Source organism: Canis aureus, chromosome 2 (assembly GCF_053574225.1).
Source record: "Canis aureus isolate CA01 chromosome 2, VMU_Caureus_v.1.0, whole genome shotgun sequence".
Taxonomy (NCBI): Eukaryota; Metazoa; Chordata; class Mammalia; order Carnivora; family Canidae; genus Canis; species Canis aureus.
In genome coordinates this window covers 38,113,800-38,127,236 of record NC_135612.1, presented here as the reverse complement: position 1 = coordinate 38,127,236, position 13,437 = coordinate 38,113,800, and the positions used below count along the sequence as shown (strand labels likewise).

The 13,437-nt window shown below is 38.4% G+C and overlaps 1 protein-coding gene and 1 pseudogene across 3 annotated transcripts in view; both read right to left on the bottom strand.

Moving 5' to 3' along the window:
- The window catches only part of OTUD7A (OTU deubiquitinase 7A), a 392,867-nt gene that overhangs the window by 250,743 nt on the left and 128,687 nt on the right, over positions 1-13,437 (bottom strand). The window lies entirely within an intron of this gene.
- Positions 2,642-4,898, bottom strand: LOC144289838 (pre-mRNA-splicing regulator WTAP pseudogene; annotated as a pseudogene).

The window sequence follows — 13,437 nt, the reverse complement described above, 5'->3', positions numbered from 1 at the left end:
CTCTGTCCACCATGTGAGGACACAGAAAGAAGGTGGAATCTCCAAACTAGGAAATTAACTCTCACCAGAACCTGACCATGCACCCTGATCTCAAACTCCCAATCTCCAAAACTGTAAAACAAATGTCTAATTTTTAAACACCTGGTCTGTGGTGTTTTGTTATAGAAGCTTGGACTGTGCAATATAATCCTTCATCCTTACAGTTCTTGCCTCCCTGTATGGTATTCTACTCTCTTTCCTTCTCTGGAGTGCCTGCCATCTATTGCCTTTAATGCTGGCTCTTTTCCTTGTCTCACTGCCTTACTGTAGATCTCTACCAGGTCTTACTTGTGAGAGTTCATCTGTCCATTTCCAGGCTTAAAATACCCTGTACGTATTTGGCTCTGAAATGTGTACCTTCCAGCAAGCATAGCAATTCAAATTCAGCTCACTTTGTAGTCATCCATTAGGGAATTTTATGTTCTGGAGCATATACTGCAGCAAACACACTAGATAGCGTAAAGTCAAGCACAACTCTTGCAAAGGGGCAGTACAGATCAGGTTTGGAGGAGGTGACCTGGACTCAACCCCAATGCTGCAGTTTCTTAACTGTGTGACCTAGGGCAGGATTCTTAGCCTTTCTAAAACTTGGTGTCATCTCCCACATGGCAGTGTGTCACAAAACTGCTGTCATCACATAGCACTCAAGCAGTGGCAGGCAGACAGTGGGCCTCACAGGGTCTGTGGGGAGGATGGTGATAGTGGGATGAAGGAAGGGGTAGAGATGCTCACATGTCGTTCAAGCTCTGTTATGTGATGTTTTCTGCACTAGACAAGAATTAAGAGGCTCCTTGATCAAAGCTGCTGAAGTGTCAAAGGAAAAAATAAAATACATAAATATAAATATAAAATATGCTTAGGACGGATCTAGGATTCCCTTTTTCCCCAATGGTTGACATTTTCTCTACAACCTAAGGTTTTAAGCAGGTGTGTGACATTAAGCTATTGGAATAGCATAATGTGGCATCATTTGGTCAAGCTATGATGCAAGCCCCAGAAATCAACTTAACAGTTTAAATATCATTACTATTTGAGGGACACCTAGAAGGGAGTTCACTGAATGCTCAGAACAGCAGATTAGGATAGGTGCTTACTGAGTGTGGCCCTTTAATGATTTTCCTTTTTGAGCTAAGTTTAGTGACTGGCTCTTGATTTTAGCTCAGGGTCATGATCTCAGGGTCCTGGGATTGAGCCCTGTATCAGGCTCTGTGCTTACTAGAGAGTCTACTTGAGGATTCTCTCTCTCCCTCTGCCCTACTCCCGCTGTCCTCTCTTTCAAATAAATAAATAAATAAATAAATAAATAAATAAATCTTTTTAAAAATATCATTACTATTTGATGTTTTAGCCAAATGCAGTTAGATCACACACCCTTTTTATCCTTTTCCGAGGGAGATCCCTTTTTACATTTTTACATTACATCTACAGAGTTTTTCCATATTCGGAAGTTGGGGATGTGTTCTGATTTTGCATTTTAAAGAAGCAAGATAAGCAGAGATGTTTATAGCAGTTTATTCATAACTGACAAAACTTGGAAGCAACCAAGACAGCCTTCAGTAGGTGAATGGATAAATAAACTGTGGTACATTTAGACAATGGAATATTATTCAGAGCTAAAAAGAAATGAGCTATAAAACTACTAAAAGACATGGAGAAAACTTTAAATGCATATTGCTAAGTAAAAGAAGCCAATCTGAAAAGGCTACACACTGTATGCTTCTAACTATGCAGCATTCTGGAAAAGCCAAAACTATGGAGACAGTAAAAAGATCAGTTGCCAGGAGTAGGGCTGGGGGAGAAAGGATCAACACACAGAGCTCAGAGGATTTTTACGATTGATACCATAATGGTGGATACATATCATTACACATTTGTTCAAATGCGTAGAATGAACAGCAACACCAAGAGTGAACTCTAATGTAAATGATAGATTACGATGTGACAACAAAGGTTCATAATTGTAACAAATGCACCAATCTGGTGGGGGATGTTGATAATGCAGGATGCTATGTGTGTGGGAGAGGGCAGAGGGTGCAAGAACGATCTATATTTTGTTCTCAATTTTGCTATGTACCTAAATCTGCCCTAAACAACAAAATCTATTTAAGGAAGAGTAAGATAAATTATTCCCAATGAAAAAATACATAAGCACATAATCATATAGACACAGACATTTCCCCTCCTGTAACCCTTTCTTGAACATGCTCTAGTTTTGGGAGGAGCAGAATCCCAGAGATAAGGAGGTGAACCAGGCCAGGGACAGGGAAGGGCAGGCTCTCTCCTCCTATTTTCCCTGAAATTTCTTCTTTGATATTAAAATTGTATCAAAAAACAGATCATTCTTTTAGGCTCTCTCTCACTCCATGGCCAATATCCTATGGTCATTTTCTTTATGTGTAGACACATTGTACTGTTATAGAAATAAGTCATTCCTGACTGGTACACGGCATGGGGTTGAAATGGACTCCAGGCCCCTGGGCCGGAGAGAACTGTGAGAAAAAGGAGTCTGAGAGATGCCCAGAATGGCCCAAGGGGGAGCCACAGCTGAAATAGCTCATCCTGCCCCCTAGTTAAATGTGCTTTAATTTATTTTTATTTATTTTTATTTATTTTCAAGGCACATTTAATTTAATATCAAGAGTGCAATACAAATGGCCCAAATACAATGAAGGAAACACATTCCCCCATTAACATCAACGACAATGCTCTTTCAACATGTGCCTGTTGAATGGAATGGGGATTTAATTTCACTATTGAAAAAAATAACGCAGTGAGTCTCATCACAGCCAATATCCTTATACAATCTAGTAGTGAAATGAATGTTTATAATGCTTCAAACAGTTTCAACCTGAAGTTTGATACCACACCTTTATGTTTGTTTGTACAGTCCTCAGGAAGATTATCTACAGCATTAGCAACCATTCAAAGAACAAACCATTGATTAAAAACCACAGTGATTTAAGGCTCAATCAAGTAATATAGAGCCCCAAACTAAATGGTTAAATATATGAACTACTTATACTGACATCTATTATTTGATTCTCTCGTGACTATTAAATTGGTTCTTAGCAAATAAACTCTTTAAAGGCAAAATTCACCTCATTTGAGTTTTGACCCAGAAGTTCAACAACAATCACAAAGTCCACAGTCTTATTGGCAAACCTGAGATACAGTGTCTCTAAGTCACTATGCTCAAGGTTAAGAGCAATGCATATTCAATTTTTACATTTTACTGGAATTTTACATGTTCAATACATGATTTTAAATCTCTAGGTTTTCATTCCTCCAAACTGTCTGAAGAAACAGTGTGCCACAGACTTAAGACTTCTGTTTCTCCCTCTATTTTCTTCAAACAGAAACATTTCTCAAGTGTCTACATGTTCTAGAAGGGGAATTTTTCGGAGGTGGCCACTTCTTCGGTAGAGTCCGATGCCATCAGGCCTCTGAAGCAAGGGGAGGGGGAAGAAAAAAAAAGCTAAAACACAAGGTTCATCTGGTAAGTTTTACATTAACCATTACAAGCTGGATAGTATAAGAATGTGGCTTTTTTTGGCTCAAAAAGTCTGAGTCTTGGTGTGGAAACGAGTACTTGGCTGTCCCACCACAGCTTTCTCGCAGTGGGACTGTCAGGGAAGTCTTGACTGGGGAGTATGATCTGTTTACCTATCAGGCATAAACTTCCAGGCACTCAGTTCATTTTGGGCTTGTTCCAGGTTGTCTTTAGTCTGTTCTAGTTCACCTTTCATTTTGAGGAAAAACAAGTTGATCGCTGGGTCTACCATTGTTGATCTTAGTTGGGCAACACTAGGCTGCTGGACTTGCTTGAGGTACTGGATTTGAGTAGTACACTCTTGCACCTCTTGCTCCTTGGTTTCTAGTCGCATTACAAGGATGCTTTCCCTGCGAGCAGACTCTTGTTGTTGCTTTAGTTTTTCTTCAGACTCCCTTAACCCATCATTAGAATTAAGATCTGTGTACTTGCCCTCCAAAGCTTGGACATACGCTTCATATTGTTTCCACCTTAGAATGAACTCCTCTCGTGCCATAACTTTGATGTCTGTTTCACTCAGTCGAACCTTTTTTGGAAGAGGTTCCTCGTTGGTCACCTTGAATCCTCTCCAGATGGAGGCCGCGCTGGCGTCACCCAGTCACATAGGCTGAGGCTCCGCTGCCCGCTCGCCGCCCAGGCCACCCCGGCCCCCGCGCTCCTCCTCTCGCTGCAGCACCCGCGCTCCCCCTAAATGTGCTTTTAATTATGCCATGCTTCATACTTATGTCAAGGAGGGGATAAATTTAGTTGCATAACTTCAGTTTAATAAGCCACTGGGGCATACAATTCACGTTAGAAAGCTATTCATAACATATGGCTAAAATAACCAAAAAGTTGATTCTTGGAGAAGTGCCCTCTGCTTACCTGGAAAAGTCGCTACACAAATTCCTAAAGCAGATCTAACCAGCATGCTCTCAACAGGTTCATTTTATAAAGGTGACTCTTGCAGCTATGGCACAGTCCTTCATAAAAGATGGTGGGAAAATGTTGCATTAATAAAGGTGGAATTAGTCCAATGGCTGCATTTTGTCTTTCTTTCCATTTCCTGCCTCTTTCTCCTGGCACTTTTTCTCACAGAAATTTACTCTCAGTGTTACATTCCATTTTCATGGCTGCATTTTCCTCTGGATATTAGTTTATGTGTTTTGCTATGGTTGCAATAAGCCCTACCCAACTGCAGCCCACATGTCCTCCTTGCAACTGCTGCCACACACAACAGAATGGCTTCTTCGCACAGCGGCACAAACACGGAAAGTATAACCTGTTCAGTCTCCTGCGAAAGGTTCCTCAACAGCATTTGGCTTGCCATGGTGGGCTCTTGAATGCAAGTTTCAAACCTGATTCATGATTCTGCTGGCTGCATAGACCTGGCCAAGTGGGTGACCTGTGTGAGTTTCTTTATATTTTGCCTTTCTGGATTGTTGTGAGGGTGAAATGAGGTCAACACAAAGGGCTCAGAGCAGAGGCCAGCACAGAAAGGATGGAACTTGATGATGCTCCCTCCCAGACTCATCATGGGCCACTTGTTCTTTGGGAACAGGATATTCTTCCCAACCACATCCTCTTTTATCCTCCAACATTCACATCTTGCTCCTTTGCCCAGCACATTCTTACCAGCTCTTCAGAATTCAACTTAAATACTACTTCTTCCAGGAAGCCCACCTGGCCTGCATAGACCAAGTCAGAGCAGCCTCTTGCCCTCTACCCTGAGTGTACCACTGACTCACCAGGGAGCAGACACTGCATCTGCCTTTCACCACTATCTTTTCAGCATGAAGCAGAACACACAGGCATAGCAAGTGCTCAACACACGTCTGCTGAATAAATTAAAAGTCATGGCTGGAACTGTCACCTTGGGAATCAGCTGTAGACAAGATACTGTTTGAGCGCTCTCAGAAAAAGAACTCAGGGCACAAGTCTCAGTCATGTGTGGAGGAAACAAAATCAGAAGAAGGGGAGACACCAGCAGGCTATTCAGACCCAGAGTATCTAGCAGAAGACTGAAAGCCACAGAGTGTGGAGATGGGCCAAAATGGAAAAGCTGATTGTGTTTCAGCAAGGGAGTATGACATCATAAAAATGCCAATTCTTTCAAAACTCATGCAAAACTGGAAGGCAATATCAATCAGAGTTCTAATGTCTTTTAGGGAATTGGATATAACTATTTTGAAGTGTGAAGTCAAGACTGGCCACTACTTGCTAATTATGGACACTGAATGATGGGCTCATGGGGGTTTAATATATTATTCTGTATACATTTACAGATGTTCAATATTTTCCATAATTGTTAAAATATTTAAGTAAAATTAGGTTAGTAGCAAACAAAAAAGAAGCACTGTCCTAAACTCTTTATATTTATTAACACGTTTCTAATAGCAAACAAAAAAAATGAAGAATGCAATAAGGGAGGGTTTACTTCACCACAATGATGAGCTAGTCAATATATTATAAAAAAAAAAAAATGTATGCCCAAAGTGGCATTTCGGTTCCCAGGGAAAAGAGTGGTCCATTTAATAAATGCCAGCTGGCAGAAAATATACTTATACCCCACCTCCATGCCTCCAGAAGTAAATTCCAGATAAAGATATAAATGTTATACAGTTAAATGTAAACATATTACAAGAAAAAAGCAGGAAAATTTTTGTATGACTTTGGCATGAGGAAGACCTTCCTAAGCAATGCAAGATATCCAGAGAAAATAGACAAAAATTAAAAAATATTTAACCAGATAAAGTTTTAAAATATGGCAGAAAAAAACAGTATAAAGAGAATATTAGTAGGCTTAGTAAAATAGTTGTAACATATGACCACAAAACACTAAAATTCCTATAAAGAACTGCTATATACTGTTAAGATAAAGACACACAGCGACCCAATGGAAACTCAGACAAAAGTCATGAATAGGCAGTTTACAGGGAATGAAATCCAGAAGGCCAATAATGCATAAAAAAGATATTTGCGTGAGCACTGGTCATGAAGAAACAATGAAAACTGCCAATGTAATATAATTTTCAGACAGACTGGCAAAAAACCTACTGATGACATCTGGAGTCAGAGGGACTATACAGAACTCTGCACACCTCTGCATTTCTGGTGAGAATGTGAATTTTTTAAGCTCCTTTGAAAAAGTGATCTGAAAATATCAATTCAAATTCAAAATACAAGAGCTTAGTGATACCATATTGGGAAATATTTCTTACAGAAGTAAGTTAATACTATATTAGAAAGTATTCAGTGATATCATATTAGAATTTTTGAAGTGGCAAAAACTGGAGAAAACCAGAATGCTTCTCAATGAAGAATAACTGGATACACTGGATGTGCTCCTCTGTTAAAGAATTGAATCCAGTTTGATTTGTTGATCTGGAAGGACATCTTTGATGCACAGTTTACTGAGGAGAGGAAGCTTTGAAGTTACATGTATTGTATAGAATCATAGACATCTGGTTGTAAAAACAAGTACAAAAGACTATTCTGTACTTACAAATATGAGCATAGCTAGTAATGTCTATATACTATCTATTAGCTAAGAAAAGTATAAATTGGGGGATATTATTAACATTTTAAAATGCTTTTTCATCTTTTCACTGACTATAAAAACTTCTATTGCTTTTGTAACAAAAATTAATCAAGAACATTTTTTGTAAAAGGTGACATTTTGCCAGGGAACCCAAGGGGGTGGAGGGAAGAATTTCAAGGAAAGGATAAGTGGTTAACTAAGAGCCAATAAAGATTGAGCCTCAGGAGATTTGGATAAGCCTGGGTACCCTAGAAATAAGCACAGAAACCAGTGGGGGTGTGGCTGGGGACTTGGGGCAAATGTTGAATTCCATGGGTCAGAGGCCTCTGCTGTGACTATTTCCTATCTTGGTAACTTTACATCCTAATTGTAAAGGGGAAGGGAAATGAATTTGGTTGACGATGAAGACCTGAGCATTCATTCAGTTTGAATGGAGGCAAGGGAGGATATCAAGCCCACTCCTATCCCCTCCCAGCCCGGCAGTCTGTCACAATTTCAGAGAATCCTGGAAGCATTCCTATAGAACAACACAGTGAGTCCAACAACTTCAACAATCTGAGAGGATGATGGGAAAACTAGCAAGTATCAAGCTTTCCCGGGAGGAAAGGACCAGCGACCACCTGCTGGTTGGGGCTGTTATCAAGGTGCATGTATGTCCACCCTGGGGCCCATCTTTGTCCGTAATATAAAGCATGTGAACCCTGAAATCCAGGAAGAAACAGAAAGCATAATCACAAAATAATTTTGTTTTCTGGGACAGTACGCAGAGGACCGCTGCTGCCAATGGGTGGCATGTGGACCATGCGGACTGACCCTGCTTCAGAGAGGGCCAGAGAGGGCACAGGTGTGATGCTGTAGGTATCAGGCAGCTGCACACCTGCATACTTATACCTCTAGGCTCTGAAAGTCTGGAAATGGACTTGAAATGGAAGTGCAAGAAGCCTCCCTAGGTTTAAGACTATTCAAATTGTTCCTCTGACATGGATTTTACACTTCTATTGATATCTCCACAGCTCCCTTAAATCACTCCTATACTATTACCATGCTCTCACAAATGACACATTGACTCTGATCAAAGGCTCTGTGTAGTGGTCTCTAGGGAAGCTGCAGACCACTTTCCACTGGGTGGGGGACTTGCAAAAACACACATTTCCGAGGAGCAGCCCAGACTTCAGAGGGTAACTTCTGAGTGTTGTGTCCTCAAATGTCTGTTTTTACAAGTATGTGAAGTATTTTCATCCCGCTCATATTGGATCATGTCTTTGGAAACCAACTTGATCATACTGACAAGTTCCTGAAACCAAAGTAGGAACCTGACAAACACCTGCACTTGGCTGATTTCCATAAAAAAGACAATTAGAAGTCCAATGTCTTTTAGTCATTCACTGTTGTCAGTCTAACGTTTAGAATTCTGGACTCAGTTTCCCATAAAACTGAATTTTCACCCATGCCTGACCCCTTCCTCAAACAAACAAAACACCCCCCCAAAACACATACACAAAAACCTCCAAACAAATTAAATGGAGTATATTACAAGTGTTCAGAGGTCACTGTAAATTCCAGGAGGAAGACAGTAACATATCAGCTCATTTTAGACTTTGATTTGTCAAATATGCATGTTGCCATTTCTATGGAAAAATGAAAGCAAGAAACAAAAGGGGATATGATTTTCAAACAACCGTAAGGGAAAACATGCAATTCCTACATTTGTTCATGGATATCCTTTGAGTTTGTACCATGAGCCAGTCCCTATTTGAGGAGCTTGAGAAGCAGGCAGAAACCCCTCATGAAGTTTCTTTTCTAAGAGAGGCAGAGAAACAAACACATGACACCATAATCAGGGCACTGCATAGGATGGCAGAAGGTGACTAATTGATAGGACAGAGACGAGAACAGGGTCAAGGGTAGGAGGAGGGCTGAGGGTGTGATGAGGACATGTTACATTGGGTGGGCATGGCTCACCTCACTGAGAAAGTGATTCTGGATCAAGGATGTGGAAAGGGTACGCAGATGAACTGGGTACAAGGCCAGGGTGAGAACAGTTCCCCCTAAGAGAGGCTGGAGGGGCCCTGCCCTGTCAGAGGAACTGCAGATGGACAGGTGAGTCTGGAGTACACAGAGCGAGGGTGGTGGTCTGAACTGAGGCCCATGTAATGTGAGGGGAGCAAGCCTCACAGGCCATAAGGGTCCCTCTGAGCACCATGCCACTCACGGCTTCCACCGTGTGAGCAGGAGCCAAGACACAGGCTTTGGAGCGAGGCAAGGTATGATGGAGCTTCCAAGCTAAGAGGCTTGCTCTGGCTGCTGTTTGGTGAGCAGATGGTCGGGGGGAGGTGGGAAGTGGGAGGAAGGAGAAAGGAGAAAGATACGTCAGGAGGCCACTGCTTTATCCAGAGGAAGCAGGAGAATGGTCTGGGTGAGGTGGCAGCAGTGGGGGTGGTGAGAATTGGCTGAACTCTTGATATATTTTGAAAATCGATTTTAAAAAGAATCTAAAGAAGGCAATAAACAAGAAGTGGGGAGCAGATGTGAAACAAGGAGAATGTACCAAATGAGATGGGTAGATTTAAACCTATATGTGTCACTAATTAAATTAAATGTAAAGACACCAGATGCTCCTGTTAAAGGCAATAAATTGGCAGACTGAATGTAAGAATTCAACAATACGCTCTTTATAAAAGACATCTAAAAGATAAAGATACAGAAAGGATAAAAATTGGAAAAGTAAGAAGTGTACTATGCAGATTACAATCACCAGAGAACTAGCATGGCTATGTTTGTAGCAAACAGAGTAGATTTGGGGATAAAAAGCATTAACTAGCGATGAAGAAAATTGCTTCATAATGATATAATCAGACACAATAAGTGTAGGCACATAAAGATCTGAACATACTACTGACAATGTTTACCTAAAGGACACATAGGATTATACTCCCAAGAGCTGCAGAATACAATGTGGAATCTTTACAGAATATTTATCATATTTTAGGACATAGAGAAAATCACAAAGAAGTTCAAAGGATGAAATCACACAATGTTCTCTGAACATACAACAATTAAATTAGACAGATAACTAGCAAATCCCCATACAGTTAGGACATTTAACACACATTTCTAAGTAACCCATAAGATTTACTTGAAATTAATACAGGACATTGGGGTGGCAGTCGGCGAGGCATAGAAAACACAAGACTGGACACAACTTGATAATTATGGAAGCTGGGTGATGAGTACTTGGGGATTCACTATACTGTTCTGTGTACACTTTAGATATTTATTTTTTCCATAGTTAAATGTTCAAAAATGTAAGCAAAATAAAGTCAGTAAAACAATCTCTAGGAAAAATGCAATGACCCAAGAGTGAAAGAAATCACAACTGAAATAATAAAATATTATGAACTTAATGATAATAAAAAACTCCATATCAAAATTTGTGGGATATAGTAAAAGCAATAGTTAAAGGGAGTTTTGTTGCTTTGGGGAGCCTGGGTAGCTCAGTCAGTTAAGCATCTGCCTTATGCTTAGGACATGTTTCCAGGGTTTTGGGATCTGCTCCCTGCTCAGCGGGGAGTCTGCTTCTCCCTCTGCCACTCCCCCCACATCCTCTCTCGCTTTCTCTCTCAAATAAATATGTTTTAAAAAGGGAGTTTTGTTGTTTTCAATGTATATATAAAAAAAGTAAGAAAGACCAAATGTTCATGAGTCAAGCAACCATTTCAATAAGCTAAAAAAAAAAAAAAATCAGCAAAATAAACACAAAGAAATTAGAGGGAAGAGAATAATCAAGATCAGAAATGCATAAAACAAAAGCAAACAGATGGTAGGTAGGATCTATCATTAGTGTTATGAAAAGAATAATACTACTGATAAACCTTTAATATGAATACTTATGCAGACTGTCAAATACAGACAAAATGGACAAATTCTAAAAAGAAAGATAAAACTCAACAAAATTGACTTTAAATAATAGAAAACATGAATAGTTCCAAAACTGTTAAACAAATCAATACACAAATGTTTTTCTCCTAAAAAAAGGACCTCCAAGCCCACATAGTTTCCTCAAAAAAATGAAGAAGTAACCTAGTCTTATAAAATCTAATCCAAAATCTAATCCAGGGTACAGAATAAGGGTACAATCCTCAATTCATGTTATGAAGCTGGCACATAATCTTGGTATAAAAGTGTGGCAAGGGTGGTAAGAGGGGAAAGAAAGAAAAATATATGGCAATTTCAGCCACAAAGATTGATGATATACACATATTATATAATATATCATGACAAACTTGGTTTTATCACAGGAATGGATGTATGGTTTACTATTACAAAACTCATCACATCAACAGATTAAAGAAGAAAAATAAATCAAATGATCATATTTCAATACATGCATGCAGAAAAAAATTTTAAAAATTTAAGATTTTATAAAATTTAGAAGGAGATTTCTTTAACCTGATAAAACGTTCCTTACAAAGAAAAAAAACAGCATATTATTCATATTTGTAAAATGTCAAAAGCTTTTCTTACCACAGTGAGAAGATTAGATCCAAACATATAAATAATTAAATTACATGCTAATAGCCTACATTCAAGCAGCACATACAGCATTTATTTCAGTTGGAAGTCAGATATTGTCACACTACGTTAAAAAAAGCAAGACCCAACCCTATGCTATCTATAAGACACTCATTTTAAATATGAAGACACAGGCTGCTTGAAAGTAAAAAAGGTGGAAAAATATATACCATGCAAATTGTAAGCACAAGGAAGCTGGATATATTACTATCAGAAAAAATAGATTTCAAGCCAAAAATGTATTACTGGTGACGAACACTTCATTATGATGAAAAATATCAATTTACCAAGAAGACATGACAAAGACAAATATGTATAAATATATAACTTCAATACATATAAAGTAAACTATAAGAGTAAAGAAGATATAGAGATATAGGCAAATCTACAATCCTAATTGATGGTTTAATATCTTGTTCTCAAGGAATTGCTAGAGCCACCAGGTTAAAAAAAATAGTAGTAAGGATATCTATACTTGAACAACAGCATCAACGAAAATTACTCAGCTGTCATTTACAGAACACTTCATCTCAAAAACTGTAGAATATCAATTCTTTTCAAGTGCGAAAGAGCATTTGTCTCTTGGTGAATAGGCCATATGCTGAGTCACAAGACCTGTCTTCATAAAACTCAAAATGCTGAAATGCTACAGAGTATGTTCTATGACAATAGGATTGATTTGGCAATCATTACCAATAAGGTATCAAAAATTCTCAAATATTTGGAAACCATGTAACACATGTGTAACTAACTAATGTATCAGAGGAAATCACAAGTAAAGTTAGATAACCTTCCAAACTGGAAGATAAGACATAACTTATCAAGATGGGACAAATGAGACATCACAGGGAAATGAGAAAACACTTCATATCTGAAGATACTGAAAACAGATCAGAAATGTTGATGCAGGAAAACTGCTTAAGTAAAATTTATGGTATTAAATGCATGTAAGAAAGGAGCAAATGCTTAAAATCAATGATCTAGGTTTTCACCCTGAGTATCTTTTATAAGCCATAAACAAATCAACACCAAAATAAGTAGAAGAAAGGAAACTACAAAGAGATAAAATAGTAAAAAAGAAAATAAAAGAAATAAGAATTATGGAAACTAAAATTTGGTCCCTTGGTAAGATTGATAAATATGTAGCAAGATTTATGGGGAAGAGAAAGAGGAAATAAAAGAGAGGAGAGGACCTCAGTTTCTGGAGACATAAAAAGGATAACAATGAAATAACTATGTACATTATAATAAATTAGGAAATTTGGATGAAATGGACACATTTCTTTAAAGACACAACTTAACTAAATGAGATATGAGATGAAATAGAAAATCTGAAAAGTATGTTTTGTTCTGAATCTGTATCTGTTAAGGGAATTGTATTCATTGTGCAAACATTACTTAAAAAGAAAGACACAAATGATTTCACTTAAAATTTTACCAAACATTTAAGGAAGGAATAATATTAACCTTATACAAAATCTAAAAATAGGAAAAAAATGTGAATACTTCCAAACTTGTCGTATAAGGCCAACCAAAATTAGAGAAGGCTATTAAAAAGAAATTACCCATCAGTAACCATCATGAACACAGGCATAATCATTCATAACAAACTACGAGTTGAATCCATCAACACATAAAAAAGAATTATGACCAAGTAGGGTATATTCCATACACACAAGGTTGGGTTAACATTTAACATTCAAGAACCATTCAATATTATTCACCATAGTGACAGAAAAAAAAAAGAAAGAAACGG